The 17,438-nt window shown below is 38.9% G+C and overlaps 1 protein-coding gene across 2 annotated transcripts in view; it reads left to right on the forward strand.

Moving 5' to 3' along the window:
* NRIP1 (nuclear receptor interacting protein 1) overlaps positions 1 to 17,438 on the forward strand; it is a 90,897-nt gene that overhangs the window by 48,781 nt on the left and 24,678 nt on the right. The window contains exon 3 of one of the 2 annotated variants that reach the window (XR_010918823.1): positions 4,497 to 4,577. The exons of the other annotated variant lie outside the window; for it this stretch is intronic. The gene's annotated coding sequence lies outside the window, so the exon portion shown is untranslated. Of the gene's footprint in view, positions 1 to 4,496; positions 4,578 to 17,438 lie in introns of those variants that run through there. 2 annotated transcript variants of the gene reach the window in all.

Consider the following 17,438-nt stretch of genomic DNA (forward strand, 5'->3'; position numbering starts at 1 on the left):
TGCATTTCTAAAGACAATCCAATTTGGGAAGTTCTCCCTGGAGCGCTGCAACTCCAGAGTGAAGCTATTAACTTGCATTTTGTTTTCTGGCTCCTGCTTTTGGCATTTTCACACTGTGTGTCTCAAACTTGGCAGCATCTAGTGCCTGACTTAAAAGCTTTCATTGCGTCTTTAACTCACCCTCTTCAGCCAGGTCATTACAACACATTTTTGTATTGTTTTGAGGAGCTTCACAACACTTGGTGATGGTATTCAGGGAGCCAGTGACATTTCTGCCTCCACTGTGTAGTTGAATTACATGAAGAGAAAATTTGAGAGGCCGCTTATGCTGCAGCGTATTGCAGTACACACTTATGGTATAAAAAAACATCATAGTACTTTCTGCTAGAAGGGCATATAATATTAGACTTCTTAAGACATTCTCTTAGTCCCAGCCTAAAAAGTGTATGGGTTAAAATAGAAAGATTACTGAAAATGAGGAAGGGATGCAAAGGCAATCTTATGCCACATTTATTCCCCAAACTGGCCACAGTTCATTTGAGACCATGTCGCATATCCTAGAAGTGCTCACATTTTTGCCCGGCTGCCAGTGATCCCAAGGGGCTGCTCTGATAACCATGAATGTAGTGGCACTTCACCCAACCAAAATAAATATATTTGAAAACTCTGGAGACCTATAAGGTATTTCACTTTATGTAGTTTTTTCTTTGCTGATAATAGGAAGGAACTATCACTGATTTACTTGAAGAAAACAGAGGGTTGAAGTGAAGTATTTAACAGTGGGATGTTTTGTGAGAAGAGTGGTCATTCAGAGGAGTGGCCAATTGAGCCCATTTTAGTGGTAGATGGATAGTGCTGTAGCAGTTGATATAATTGCCAAAGCAGTATCATCCTTTCAGTAAACTTCCTTTCTTGTCTATGGTAGAGCCAAGTACTTTAAAAGTCAGTGTACAATAAGAGACTAAATTAAACTGTGAGTGTGTAGCCAGAGAAGAATTGGAACACCCTCTGCTGGCATTAATGGACTCCTTTTTCAGTTCTCCTTTCCCAAGGACTTGTCTGGCCTATACACAGTAAATGTTAAAAGGCATTTCTAAAGTGTCATGGTGATTTCTTACAAATTGGCTGAGTTTGTTTTTTAACCCATCTTTACTTGTAGGAAATTACAACAGTTTTATTGTTCGTGTAACCAAATCAGCCATTGTAACACAAGGTAGGGTATGTGGTTAAGCCATCTTTTCCCATTTATATACATAAAAACCCTGGTAGTTTTCTGTCTAGTAATACAGGAAGCTACTTTTTTTTATATATGGAATTTCTTTTTCTTCAAATCAAAAATGAAGTAGGAAGTTCTGTTGCAGAAACACATTTCTGAATAATACACTTCTTTTTAGTAAAAGTGTTGAGGGTTGTTGTTAAATGACACTGACAAATCACTTGGTGAATGCATAGTTTCATAGGGCAGTCATATGTTCTCAGGGCCTTTCCTGGTGTTCCTCTCAATGTGTTAACCCAATATTTTTGAACTCCTACTTGTCAACCAATTGAAGGAGCTGTCATCCAAATGGCCGGGTAAAACTGAGGCAGGCTGACAAAGTTCTTATCTATTATACAGTTCCCATCTCTACCAGCTTATCACATGTAGACATCCCCTTCGTGAATGATTCCTTAGCACCTCATGAGTTCGATAGCCAGCCTTCTCCTGTACGTAGTCAAATCCACAATGTGGTTGAGAGGAAAACTATTTTTGTTGTATACAGTTCACCCTCCATGCTTGCCCGACGTCCTTGTGGCAGTTGTCACCTTTTTCCACTTAAAGGATCTGGCAACCCTCTATATTCATGAAGGGCCTGATTCTGTGAGGGGCAGAGCACCCTCCTTTTCATTGAATTCTCAGGATTGGGCTGAAAAAGAATGTTTGTTTCTTACTGAAATGTCCTGTAATAAATATAACAGCAGCAGGAAAATGACATAGTTCAGGTTTAAGGTAGGGGGAGAGAGAAGAGAGGGAATTCTATGTAGTAGGTTGCTGAATATTCAAATAACAGTACCATCCATCCTTAGTGAATGCTTGCTTACATAATTTTGAAGGAATGAGGCTGGTTGAACTGTGTGAATCTCTGTTGCTTATTAAACTGTCTCCAAAATGCCTACAATATGTTGCCTTCTGCATGAGAAGGGTTAAGAAGAGACAACATCCTGTCAAAGACCTTGTTTTTAATTTTGCCTCTCACACTGGCACAGATCCGGCTAAGAGCAGCCCAGATTAGTTTGGAAAAACCTTTGAAGAGATTTAAGATGTCCTTCAGCCAGTTTGAAGGTTTTGTCTTGCAAATCCAGTACAAGGGCGCTTGCAGGCATCTCGACCCTTGCTGTGCTGCTGATGCAGCTCAAGGTCACGCTAACCCGCCCTGTGACATTCAGCAACAACAACAAAAATTATGCGGTGAAACTGCTTCAGCATTCAGCCAACCAACAACTTCCTCAGTTCCTCACTAAAGGAAGAAGTGTGTGGTTTTTTTTTGTTTTTTTTTTTTGGCTTCGTGGATTTTTGCTGTAGGAAATAATCTAGGATTTCTGGTGTGTGTGATGACAAGGTCATTTCTTAATTAGAACACATGTAAAGAACAAAGCTAAATGGCTTCAAAACAGCTTTGTAGTTGATGGAGAGGATTTAAATTATTTAAAGAGATAGTCACCCAAGTATGATGGAAACTGAATTCTAAAGACATTAACTCTTTCACTGCGCTGCGGTTTCCATATGGTACTCAAAAGGAAATGCAAAACTTCACGAGCAATATTCTAATTGCTATTAAATGAATGTTTTCCATCTCTTTACGAATAGGACAGCAATGTGCATATAATTATGCCTGAGCTTTGAAAGTCAGAGAGAACTTTGTTTTCCTTTTACCTTGAAATGCTTAGTGGCTATAGAACAAGAGAGAACTGTATAAAACTTAGCTCCTGAAAGGTCTGTGAACTCATTCCTGCTACTGTATAATTCTTCCAAGTGATTCTCAGTGTATATATAAAAATGTTTAATTTCTCTGTTCAGAACTGTTACCTTAAAAATTTTGGACTGGTTCCCACATCACTGAAAAATATTATGAAAGAGAAGCCCTATGGAAGATGTATTTGAGAGCAGGGAGAGAGTGCTCATTTGTAATACAGAAAAAGGCAAACTGCAGTTAAACTTAACCCCCCCCCTCTTTTTTTCCCCCCCAGATTGTGCATAACATAAGATGTCTTGGAATGGGATTTTTTTTTTTCCTGGATTTTTTGTTTGGCCCAAAATGTGTGTGCAGAATTATTTGGTTACACATGTGCTAGGGGTGCTGTATATTGGTCATGAATTTTTTTTTCTGTTCTTTTTTCCTCCTTTCCACAACCCCCTACTTTTTTTCCTTTTGACCTTAGGGGTAGGAAAATAATATTTGGCTACCTTTTGAGCTAAGGTACAGGCAAGTCAATGAATTGGCCTGGTGATGTGTAAATCAGCTCCATCTGCTGGAGGGAGTTACCAAAACACTGTTGTGATAGACTTGAGAGGAGAGGATGAGGATGACTGTATATTGTTCTGCAGAACCTGGCTTTCATGCACAACTGCAAATTTCTGTCCTCTTAAACTGCAAACTTAAGTAAGCTGTTTACCAGCTTTTTAAAAATATTATTATTCATGAGACAAGGAAAATGTTGCCAACAAACTTGGGAGTACGTGACTGAGAGCATTCTTTGTGCTTCTGTACGCTTGCTGCCTCAAGGAGAACTGAAATAAGGAGAAATATTTCCCCCTTAATCTTAAGTGTAACACAATTGTTGACACTTCAAATGGTGATTTAAGGGCTTTCAAATGTAAATGAAATAATGCACATGGAGGATTTATAATTTGAATTGCTATTCTGGTCTTTCTGGACAAACCACGTCAATGTAGAATGTCAGATGCTGTGACCATTAAATGTCAGGCTGAAATTAACTATCTTAGTATAGATAAAATTGTGCTTGCTCTTGGTGGGGACCTCCCTATGAGAAGGGAAACTGAGCCTTTGCCAGGATAAAAGGGCAAGAGTAGGAAATGCAACTTCTTTTCCCCTTAGGTTCCCTCTCCTCCCCCACTGTGTTCTGCACTTGCTCTCTGGCAGCAGGCTTGCAAGAATAAAATGATAGAGGAAAACAGACTCCGTGCAAGAAAAATGGACAGAAGAAAACTGATATGCTGTGTAAAATCTGTACATGCTTGCCCTTGCCTGGGGTGTAGTATGCCCTTAACATTACGTGAGACCTAAGCTCACCTGCTAGTAACTTCTAATTTACTGTCCTAATTCATCGATTTGTTATCACTAATTGTACTTCATTTACTTCTGTGTAGTTTCCAGTACCTAAAGGGTTGAAAGGTTGCTGTAATTGGCACCCGCAGCTGCTCTTTCTTTTGACAGGGGATAATTTTGCAGCCTATGCTTTGTGTGACAGCTGCCTAATTGGGCATTCTCCCCTTGTAGCAAGCCAGCCTCCTCCAGCCTCCCTGCTGACAAATGGTGGTGGATTATAGATGAGGACACGCTGACCCATTCGACCTTGCTGAGACTGCAGGGAGGGGCCTCCTGCTACTTGAGGGAAGCTTTGGGTCATTTAAAGGACAAGGTCATGAGCCAGGTGGGGGAAATGACATGATATCACATGACAATAGCCTGATGACACGGTCAGTATGTCAAGGACAAACTCATCAGTATTGATTATGCTTCTTTTTTATGCTATCTCATTGAAGCTACTGAGATTTCAAAAGTATTTTGTTAATTTCAAGGTGATAAAGTGCCACATGGTAACATCAGGGTTGTTTTTGGGTATTTCTGCATTTATTTATTTCCAATACAGATCTCACAGGAGAAGCATATTAAAGCCCTGTCAATAATGATTTATATCAGTGGCCTTGATGAATTTTATAAATGTGCATGTATACTTAGACTAACTTACTGCTAAAGAAATACCAAAACACAAATGCAATTAGGCAAAATTAAAGGAGAAATAAACTGTTAAATTTTAACATTTCTCTTTCTGGTCTTTCTAGGATGATGATTCAGTAACTTAGAACGCATGCATGTGCACCCCGACACATTTATAATATAAATATTGGGGGAGGGTGTATATTCATATAGTGTAGTGGTAAAATATTATAACAGTTAAAATGGAAGGAAGGAAAGTAAATACATGAATGTTTAAAGGAAAACTTTTAAAGTAGCTTAAGGGCTATTTGACTAAAATAATGCCATGCCCACTTTAAAGGAGTAATGCAATATCCAACTATGTCAGCCAACCAAAACCTTTTAAATGGTTTTGAAAATGTTGAGTACTGCTGACAATATTTTGAGAGCATCTTGATATTACTTTGCTATGCTAATAAACTTCAAGGTAAATAAACAGCTTGTTTGACTTTTGCAATGTTAGACAATAGTAAAATGCTTATTCCTGGATAGTAATTAGACTTGAATATATTAATTGTGCTAAAAACTAAGGATAAATACACTTAAAAAGAGAATTCCTCCAAAGCACATTAAATCTGGTAAACTTAATGGCATAATTCCATTTTAGCTTCTGCAGAACAGTTTCCCATACACATTTTGTTTCTGAAACAGTCAAGCCTTTCAGTCTAGAGAGCAGTGTTCACTAGTTCTCGTTTCAGTGAAAACAGAATTGTTGTTGGATGCTCTTGTGTCTAAATATCATCAGTTCACCAGGATGTAATTTTACTCCCATGAGGTAAAAAGCCGTCAGTGGTAAAGTGTGATGAATTAGTTCACTCAAGTAGACGTGTGTGTGTGTGTGTGTGTGTGTGTGTGTTTAATTCTGACCTTGCTGTGCATGTGTTTAGCTGCTCTCAGTGCCCGAGTCAAGCCTGGTGGAGGTTTAATCCTGTGCCCTTGTACACGTACACTTGATTAGTAGTTGTGGTTATCTCAGCAGAAGACATTCCGCCCTCCTCCTTGTATTGGTCAGGACCTGGGCATTGGGGAGTCAAGTCGAAGGAGAAAGAAAAGAGATTTTACATTAGCATTCTATGAAAGCCTTACTGTCTGCAGAACAAATTGATTGCTACAGTGTACCTGTGCTTGGCAGTACTGCTGTGAAAGAAAGGTATGGTTGTAATCTGTTTTATTGTATTACATGTTGTGACACTCCAGGAATATTTAACGTTCAGCTTTTTTCTCTGGCACATGCTGTAAGTTTAACTAAAGAACAAGAAATGAATGAATGAAAGTTTGCGAGAGCATTGAGTCTGCATCTTTGTTTACTACAATCAACTAAGCCCATTCTAATAAGACAAATTGGCTGTATACTTCACTGGTAACGTAACCAGATTGATAACAAAAACTTATATACAATGCTCATGACAAAAATGTATGTCAGTGGTTGCAACATACCTGCAGAGATGCAGTTCCAGTTTATACTGTGAGATTTTTTAATATCCAGATGAATGGGGAACAAATCTTAGATGTGACCATTATTGATTTGTTGTTCTAGTTAACTGATGAGTGTGGTGTGGTTTTTTTTTTTTGTTTTTTTTTTTCTTTACACTTTATTGAACTGGTCCTACATATTGGTGCTGCAGAGAAAGGAAAGGGAAGAGGAACATATTAGAGAGTGTATGTTACTGTTAAATATTAGAAGAAGGCTTGGGAAATAGACTTAGGTAGTATCTTGTGTTGTGTGGTGGTTTGATACAAATTTCTATGCAAATGAAAATAATTTAAAAAAAAAAAAAAAAAGTAGATTAGTGCTCTTCTTTTGCTGAGTCAGTTACAGACTTTACCTAGTTGATTCTCTGGTGGTTTTTTTGTTTTTGTTTTTTAAGGTGCTGTGCTGATGTCAATTGTATGTTTGGTGAGAAGTGTAGAACACTCTAGTAATAAGATTCAGGCTGCTTCATATTGAGCTGTACTTGGTGCTCCATTCTTAACATTGCTGAAGTTATATTTCTGATTGTTTGGATGTTTGTGGCCATTTTAAAACATTTGAAATATTTCTGCCCTTGTAATGCAAACAGTCTCTACCAATTAAGTTTGGGACAGGTGGAAGATTTGTCCATGACATTTAAATCGTTATGTAAATCCAATCTAATAACTTGATGGGGAAATGAAAATCCATCTTTGCTGCTTTGTTATTACAATATACAAGTTATGAGAGAGAGAGACTTTTTTATAAAACTATCCCTCTACACGTTGTTCCAGTAGATGACAAGTAAACAATTTGCTTTAAGGAAACCAGGGACCTAAAAGATGCCACATGCTGAAGTATAGATATGCATTAAAATAATTTCTTCCATCACATGGCCTTGTAGATTTAAGATTAACACTTTATAGATGTGCAGTATATTTATTCGAGTACCCTTGAGTTTATATTTTACACCTTTCAAAGAGTGTGAACATAGTCGTATGGATGAAAGTTATTTGTCATCTAGACCCTTTGACAACTATAAGAATTTCTTCAAGAGGCATGGACCTTGAGGCGATGTGATGTGATAGTTTGTTTAAGTAATGAATAAATAAATTAAAACTATTTAGTCTAAACTTATTTACTCAAGGAAAGTACTTTGTGAATGGGATGTTCTCTCTCCCAGCACCATTTGTAGTTAATTTAAAGCAATAAAAAACATGTTTTGTAATACGATAAAAACAATTACCCAGGTTCTTTGTACTCAAAGCATAAGTTAAAGAAAACTGACCAAATTTAACAAGACTTTTAAAATAAATATTTAATCACTATAACACAATAGAATTGGTTAATTCTTACTTAAGATGTATTCAATTCTGCAGTGACTTTTAGCAATTTTTAACCAGTTATTGGAAAATTTTGTTTTGCGTTTGAGTTCTGAGGCATACATTTGTTAGACAAATACAGAGCAATAAATACAATGCAATTAACTTTTTTCTTCATTAATAATTCAACCTTTGATTTTGAATAAATTATTAGAGGAAAAGAAAATGTCAGAAGATTAAAACGATCAGACCTTGAAAACACTTTATCAGCAAAGATTTTTGTGACTACTTCACATTGTCCTTTATTTTTAATAAGCACTATTTTGGTCTAATATAGAGTCTAAGTTCAGGCAGAAGGAAGATTTTTTTTTTTTTTTTTTTTTTTTTTTTTTTTTTAATAAACCGCTTCCTTTGTGTTCATCACTTTTTATAATAAATGCACTGCCGTGAGATCCAGACCTATCTGTATGCTTAGGATGGTGTGTGGTTTTTTTAAAATCGGGATGTAGGACTACATCTATAGAATTACACTTTTGATGCTCGATATAACGTGTTAATATGTTTGAAAACGATTTCCTTTTGCTGCCAAATAGGGGGGAAAACTTGGCCTGGATTGGATTTTGTGTCTGTAATACATCTGGATTTTTTAAATCAAATTCCAGATCTTTCTAACTTTACAGATTGCCAAGATCAATAGTCACTCCATTTTGGACCCATCTACTATTGCCTTCCCTTCAGGGATGTATAATCAACTATAAGGATATTTTTAAAAATTATGCACAGTTGCCTATCAAGACAATAAATCATGGAAACGGAAAGGAGAGGTTTACAGTTCATGCATCTTCCAACAGGTGTTTCGCATGCCCTGATCAAGATTGTGAAACTTCAGTTCCCCATTTCCACCCCCTTCCCTTCTGTTATCATGTTTCAGCATAATAAGGAAAAGAGGAAGTTGTTCTGTTGCATAACATTCCTAAGCAAACAGAAATGTATGTAAACAAGGAGCATATTCTTAATTTGTGATTTGGTCTGTAGCTGCTCAGTTCACATTAATGCTATAGACAGTTGTGTAATTAACATCCCTGTGTATTGAACTGAGACTACTGCTAAGCCTCTTGGGGGAATTGTTGCATCTATTATGTGGGTAAGTCTCCCTGAAAAATACAAATGTTACTAATATTCTCTATTTTGAAAGGTAAGGCCAGATTTTTAAGTGATGTGGATACCTAACTCCCACTGAAATTAATTTTTATTGTTTTCCTTACATAAAATTCTTATTGGCTACTGTGTCCAATCTGAATTAACCAAATTTCATTTAAATATAAAAATGTATCAAATTAAATCTTGCAGTATGACTTGGAGCGTGGGAAGCAAGCCTGGGGTCATATCTCATTTCATGGACTTCTTCATCTATGCTAAGAAATTTTGTGTGTGTTTTATCAGCAGGCTTTTATGACACAGTGGTAAAAACAACTAAGCTTTGTCTACACTTGTAGTTCCAGTGTTGCTGGTAGTAATATAACTGCTCCACTGTTAGAAAATGAGAACTTTTCTAGCTTAGAAAGGACAACATTGAATAAATGGCCACAGACACCTGTTTGTATTTTCTTTGTTTATATATTCTTATGACAGCATTTGAAAACCTAGAAATTGCTTATCCTCTAGTTAGTGTTTTTGGTGCTTAAATGATGCAAAAGTTCAAAATTATCATCTTTTCTTCACCCTTAATATGCTTTTTTTCCACATGAGCCATAAGAGGTAGTGACCAGTAGCAGAACCAAAGTCTGGGGCTTTCTTCTCCTTCTCCCCTCCCCTTCAGAAGTATCTTGGTATTTGATTTTTTTAAAGCAGTGACATGTACTTGGTGCCTTCCTCTCTAAATGTTTTCTTTCATTAAAGGAAAAAATCAAAACCATGTAAGGGGCCCACAAATCCTACTCGTAAAGGGGTACAGCAATAGAGATATTAATAAGGTCCACCAAAAGAGTCTTCAAAAAATGCCACACTTTCTCAAGATCAAACAAGAATGTTTGTGTCTTTGAAGCTTGTTTTACCAATGTCTTCAGCCATAGGCAGATTTTTGCTACATTTAGTAACAAACACTCAGCAGAAAAAGTTAATATTCTTTGATTTAAAAAAAAAAAAAATTCTTCTTTTGCTTTGGCTTCTTCTGTATCCATAGGATAATTAAATTGTAAAGGTTAGATTCTGGTACCCTGCCACAGAGTAGTATCTGTTTTTCTGAGACCAGCCAGACCCAGTGAAATCAAGGGGCTCCTTGCAGAGTAAGTTAAAACTTGGTCTGAACAAGTGTTCCAGAACCTGGATCTGAATTAGCAAAGCTGTTAAATATAAAGGGAAAAAATAAGGAGCCCCATCATCTATTTAGACTTCACTGGTTTCTTCAGCTCAGGTCCCTTTCCACTGTGGCCTCCTTTCCATCAAAGCCTCCCTCTTTCCCCCCCATCTACTTCTCCTCTGCCCGATCAAGCCACTCCCAGAAGCACTCCAGGTGATCAAGGCCAAGTGGAAGCAGAAGGTTTATGACCAGTTTCCAAAAAAAAAAAAAGTATCTTTGTGGGAGAGAGCAACAAGGTGAGTGAGTGATAGAAGTTTATTCCAAATCTACAGGGATTCATTGTGCCTGTTTAGAAATTAGTCTGTATTGACAAGTAGTTCAGTAGGACTATGTGGAGGAAGACAGTGGACTAGCTGTAAAATTCTGTCTGCTGCAGTTGTCCTGCAGTCTTGTCAGCTTGCGTGAGCTAAGAAGGCTTGTGCAAGGTCATTACATGCCACTACTGGCCTAGGGTGGGAGAATCTCTGAGAAAAAACTGGGTGCTGCAGGGAGTAATGTCATGGGGACAACAGGTGAGGAAATAAAGGGTCTGGCAGACGGGAAGATGAGAGGAGGGCTTTCCTTACACAATGGGTTTCAAAGAGGGATTTGAAGAAAGGAAGGAAGAAAGAAGGTTCTAGAAGATGAGGGAAGAGATGCTATTTCAGGTGTATGGGAAAGTGTGATAAAGAGCATGAAGTCATGAGTGGGGGGGGGGGGAAGGAGAGGCAGATAGGAGCAGCAAGAGGCATAGGGGATCGTGAGGGCAAAGACGTAAATGGAAGTAAGATTATTATGCTGTAAACAGGGCCAAGAAACCTGAAACTGATGCACTAAGACATGAAGCCAATGGAAAGATTCAATCCAGAGGTCTTCAGTCTGTGGAGGAACAGTAGGGGGAGGAGCATGGTAGGGTCCAGGCTAGCCCCCCGGCGGCCAGGGAGGGAGTGCTGCCATGTTTGACCCTAGGCTCTTCTTTGGTCCCACCTCACCCAACCAGGACTCTGGCTCCGGCCTTAGCTCCCAGCCCTAGCTGCCAGCTGTGGTTCCCCAGCTTGGACCATGGTGCCAGCCTCAGCCCCTGGCTCCCAGCCACTGTTCCCAACTTGATCCCTGGCCTCTGTGACCCCGCTCCCAGCTCCAGCTTAGGGGGATGCAGAGTGCAGACAGAAGTAAGGGGGGGCATGACCTAAAAAGTTTTAGGACCACTGGTTTAATCAATGTTTATAAGAAGATACCAGCATGGTTCTTGGGCTGTCTCTTCATAATATAGGATTCCCTTCTCCACCATTGTAAAGAGGATTTAATTGATGGTGAGGGTAGATAAAATGGTCCAGTGCATCTGGACAGTGACCTGCTGGGTCCATTAGGAGCACAGAATTATCAAAAGAAAGGAAGCAGTACTCAAGTTAGTCTTCCCAGTACAAACCCTAAGACTGACAAAGCAGATGCAATGGGATGTGCAGATAAGCATTGTACACAGTGATGCCAGGAAATCCCTCCTTCGGTAAATTCTTTCCTTCTCTCTCTTTTCTTTACCGAGTGATTACTGCCTATTTTGAGCAAATTTTATCTGGAGTTAGTTTTTTTCAGGTAAAGTTGGTTCAACCAGCTTTAATCTCAGTGCTACAGCTCAGACGACAGAACCAGAGAAACTGCAGCTGTTAGGACAGAACTGTGGATAAGAGACTCCATTTTTCTCACGTTATCCAGTGGTGGGACACTGAAGGGAATTCAACTCTACATTATAGCTCTCACTTGCTACTTACAAAAATCGTTCATCCACTGCAGTTCCCTGCTACTCTTCCATGAAATTATTTTCTTTGCCAAATAGATAGTCACAGGAGTAAATGCACATTGAGAAAAATTCTCCAGATTAACTTGAATAGACTGCTAAGGATGTTCTTCTCCAACTGAAGGCACAAGAGGCATGAAAAGAGATGTTACTTTCCTCCAGTTAAGTGAGGTGATACCCTAAAGCCTTAAGTATGAGAAAAAGATTTTGACGATAATACTGTATGTCTTTCTCTGAAAAAGTAGGCCAAAAACAAAACCTAAAACGATGTTGCTGTAATGGTTGCTCATGACACTGATCACAATTTTTACTGTTACCTTGTGTCGCACCATCTCTGTGTTTGTATTAATTGGTTATCTTTTGTCATACATTTAAATTGTAGGCGTTGTGAGGAAGGGACCGTCTCTTTATTTATGTGTGCAGTGCCTGACAGTCTGGGCTTGATCCCCAATTGGGGCCTACCATTATACAAAAAAACGGTAGATAGCCATATTGGGTCAGACCAATGGTCCATCTAGCCCAGTATCCTGTCTTCCAACAGTGGCCAATGCCAGCTGCTTCAGAGGGAATGATCAGAACAGGTAACCATCAAGTGATCCATCCCATCACCCATTTCCCAGCTTCTGGCAAACAGCAATCCTTTGCCCTCTGGCTCATAGCCATTGATGGACCTATTCTCCAGGAACTTACCTAGCTCTTTTTGAACCCTGTTATAGTCCTGACCTTCACAACATCAACAGTAGTAGTAATAGCTACACCATGGCCCTCATCATGGCAGTATCTGAATGCTTCACAAACATCACTGAACATATTACCATAATGGCACTTTCCTGCCTGAAAGGACAGTTATCTCCACTTTATGATTTGGAAATGAGACAGAGGAAGATTAGGTGACCTGCCCAAGGTCACCTATGAACTCTGTAGCAGAGTTGGGAACTGGACACAGAACTACTGAGTCTCAGTCAAACACTTTAACTTCAAGACTATCCTTCCTCCCCACTAATGAGTACATATAGGGTGAAAACATCTCTTCTGTTGAGTATCAGAAAACCGTGTGTAACAACAGTTTACCATCACATCCAATCAGAATTGCAGGGGGAGATTGCAGTTACATGACTCAGAATATATCCAGGACATGTCTTGTTTTATTTAGTTTGTAAGCACTTTGGGGCTGGAGACATATCTGTGTTCTGTAATGTGCTTTGTAAATTTATGGCATTACAAAAAAATTACTACAGTAATAATGCCATCTTCTAGGGCTGGAGATCATTTGCAACACAGTTGCTTAAGACAAATATCAAAGGCAGAGAGACTTTTTCACATAAATCTGCCTGCGTAAGGAAAATCCATGAGCAGCAACTCTGGAAACAAGCCAGGCTTCCCGCCCCCCTCCCCCCTCCCCACTACAGGTGGATAAAAAACAGTCTTATTTAAAAGCTTTTTTTTTCTGGCAAGAAGAGGGGACGTTATCGCACATTCTGTTGTGTGACCCCCTAGGATCCTGCTCCCTGCATTACAGTGGGCCAAGTTCTGATCTCAGGTTTATATTGGAGTCAGTTCAGAGAAACATAATTTATTTTACTGGCATTACACTGGTGTGATAAATGAGATCAGAATGAGAATCAATGGTTGCTGCCTTCTCTCACTTAAAAAGCATGGTGGGCTGGAGACTCCATTGAGTTAGAAGCCTTTTGTTTTGAGCCAGAAAGGTTAGTTCTGTTGATAGGATGATTAAGAGGTATATTGCAAAGCCTTCTCCATTACACTGAACTGGGGCCTAGTATATATTTAACTAGATCCCTAGAGTGATTTCCTTCTCTTCCTTCAAATCTCTCCTCAAAATTCACTTTTATCATCTCTAATCTCCAATTTGGCACCATTTGCTTTCATGATTGATTCAATTTTTAAAACAATCCGCTCTGAAAATCAGGTTCTGCTATAAGCAGTATTTCCTTTCTTTCTCTAGTCTCTCCTCTGTTTTGTAATCTCAGGGGTGAAAGTAGATTGGAACAGGAGGGGGAAATCTCAGAGGGAGAATTTCACTATACTTCTAATAGCATTAACCAAAGAGGAGGGGAGATCTCTTCTCCCCTATATGTAACCCCTGTGCGTTCTCCTCTCCTCATCAACACCCACCACATTCACTGTGGTTCGTATTGGCCCTTTTCACTGTGTTATCAGTAAAGCCCTGCAATCTGCAGATATCTGCTTGAAATCTGCAGCCCAAGTTTGCGGATCGGATGCAGATACAAATTTTTTTATCCCCGAAGGACGCTAGTTATCAGTCTTAGTTTGTTGGTTTTTGGAGAGGAGGAACCATATGAGATTTTTTATTTGTCTATGAAGCACTGTGCATCACTATGCTGTTTCGTAAACGGTAAATACAATTTTCTCTCGAGCTCCTTTACCAATAGGAAGGGACAAAAATCTGTCTATTCTAGGAGGTAGTCTTGTTCAGGGATCTCATTTAATTGTCAGGGGTCAGTCTAATTGATGATACAGGTGCCTAGGCAGCTCACAGACACAGATTTGTTCCGAAATGTTAACAGTCTAAATGTATACATGATATGATGAGGGAGGGCAGCAAACAGTAACGAAGGAACAGGCAAGGAAGGACAAGCTGTGTTGACACATGGACTCATTTTCATCATGATGCAGTTGTGTGTTTCTTTTGACTCATTTCTCTTGGGTATTGTGGGAAGGATATGAATGAGGAGAAGAGAGCACAGTGGCTTGGCAGACTAGGAAATTCTTTGTGTAAGGAGCAGCATGGAAAGTCTCATGAAAATGCTTATAGGAGAGGTTTCTGTTGCAGTGAAATTGGCTTCTGTGAAGCAGGGTGGGTGTAGGGAGAGAGATGAAGTCATATATGTAGGTAGAACGGAGTTACACATGCCCAGAAAGCTAAGGCAAGATGTTTAAACTTCGTATGGTGGACCGGGGAAGCCAGGAGAGGGAATAAGCGGGGGGAAGTGTGGGGGGCGAGATGATCTGTGATCAGAGCAAATGGTGAGAGAGAGAGAGAGAGAGAAATTTAGCAACTTCATTTTGGATGGATTAGAGGAGGGCCTTGAAGATATTAGTGAGGCCAGAAAGTAGCAGGTTGCAGTAACTTATTCATGCCTTTATCCTCTACTGACTGAGGGTCTTAACCATGTGGAGAAAAACAGGATTCCATCTTGGAGATGGAGGAAGAAATGTCAAAGTAAGGGGAACATCCTAAGCATGCGGGGAGCCAGAGGGGGAGGAGTTGAAGATGACCCCCTGGTGATAAATGTAGGTGACAGACTGAATAGTGGTGGTAATATACATTGACAGAGAAACAAGTGAGGGGGAAAACAGGGAAGGTTTATCTTCACAGCCTCTGTATTGAGTGTTCTCACTTTTTGATAATCTCATGAATCTCATTTATACATTGAAAATTAGAGGGGAATTCTCTTCTAGTTAAAGTTATTGACACCTCATTAAGGGCTAGGAAAAGTTTTCTTTCATTGGGCTAATACTGAATTAGCTTTTTCACTACTATGGAAATAAAGGATGTTTCCTGTCCTGTCTTCAGTTTCTACTTCTCTGGTTAAACTTCTTGTTTTGTTCTAATGTGGATTTGACAAAAGTATAGGGCTATCTCTTTTTCTTCAGAACCCTGATGGCAGAAACTCTTATAATAAAAGAAAGTTTCCTACTCCTTCCTTGTTTTCTCAGGCAATGAGTGGTAACTTGGACCTTTTCACAATTTGTAGGTTTGGTCTTCGTCACTTTTGTGAAAGGAGGGACCAAATGATAGTTCACTTCTCATGCTCTTTCAATCTTTGACATTTCATTCCTTAAACAGAAAACCAGGGTGCCAATTAGTACTAATAATAGTATTGTGTTTTGTGGATATGCACATCTGCTCGCTAAGAACTGGACTGAGAATTTTTTGTAATTTTTAAAAATACACACTTTTTTCCCCTACTGACTCTAGCTTCTTCAAGAAGAGTAAAGGTGAAACTAGCTTTCTTAGGCACCCTTTCTGTTAGACTGTACTTGGCCTGTCCAATCTGAATTGCATTTGTAATGACTATGTTCTGTGATTTTGGCTCTGGTTTTGTAAGGCATGTCCTGTAACTGTATTAGCCTGTAAAGGGGTCTGCCTCCATTTGCATGGTGGTGAAATCATTCTCTTTTGAAAGGTGATGAAGTCAGTCAACACAATAGTGAAACCTTCTGTGAAACCCCATGATCCACTAGTCACAAGTAGTCCGTGCAAGTGGGGGCAAAAATCCTCATCTTAGTTTCATGTTAGTATTCCTGTAAAGACAGTGAGAGTAAAAGAAACAAGAATTAGCATAATTCAGTAACAGAACACCTGTTTTGTATGAAAGCAAACCTTGTGTCAGTACCATTGCATTACTGTGTATTGACTCAAAAACCAGAAGTCTCTCCATGATGGTCTACTGACCTGGGAAACACCCATCATATGCACATTAAAAGAAAGGTGACTATATCAAAAAGGACCTGGAGCATAACCTTCAGCCAGGCTGGATCTCTGCACTATTAAATTAAGCTGTAAGTATGATGTAGTCTGTTAGGCTGTGAGAGAGAGAGAGATGTGATTATTCTGTACAGTAGGTAATAATTTTTGCTTCAAAATGCAAACTTGGTGCCACTCTAGTGCCAGACATCTGTACTACTTTTCTTGTGTGTAGTTATACCTCTTTCATTTTGTGATGTATCTCTTTTTATATGTTGCCGAGGAATGTTCCATTCACTTAATATAACCATATCAGATATGGAGATTGTCAGCTTTAGGTTGCATCTTCTTTAGGTACCTTGGATTGAAGGAATCAGAAGGGGGAAGGTTTACGACGAGTCCAGTGCACAACTCTCACTGACTTCTGTTACAATTACTATGGTGTGGGATGGTCTTAAATAATTAACCAAATATCAGTATTTTCTAACCTGATCATGCATCTATAATAACCACTCTGCATTATGGTATAATGTACTTGCTAGATGTCCATTTATCGTGGATCTGATTCTGACACACTTCCTCACATTGGATACAACTTACTCCTCAGTCCTGCAAATACTTACACATGTGTTTAACTTCACTACCATTGAGAAGTCCTACAGAAATGAGTGGGACTAATCATGGCAGTTAAGTTAAGCACCTGTGTCATGTTTGCAGGATTGAAGCCTTATTCTGTAAGTAGTCTCATGGGTTGGCAGAATTAGACCCTTTGTTTTCTTTTCCTTTTATGCAAAAAGGAAGATGCACAATTTTAGGGTTTTAATAGTAAAATATTTGTATTTTATTAAAATTAGCTGTATTTGTAAAAGCTGCATGAGAAGCTGTTTTACATGTAAATTAAATTATAAAATTATTTTAATAAATTAGAACATTTTATAGAATTGGAGATTCACAACAGATGCTTTAAAATACCCACTGTAAGGAACTACATAGCTACTGCATTGATTAAAAATACCCTCTTCTGTGTTATACCTGACATACTCCTTTCTTCTGGTTTATTGGCTGATATTTACTGCAATTTGGCATTACTTCTTTTTAAAACAG

The sequence above is a fragment of the Emydura macquarii genome, unplaced genomic scaffold (assembly GCF_026122565.2).
Source record: "Emydura macquarii macquarii isolate MOO-44397 ecotype Brisbane River unplaced genomic scaffold, CSIRO-AGI_Emac_v2 contig_75, whole genome shotgun sequence".
Lineage (NCBI taxonomy): Eukaryota > Metazoa > Chordata > Testudines > Chelidae > Emydura > Emydura macquarii.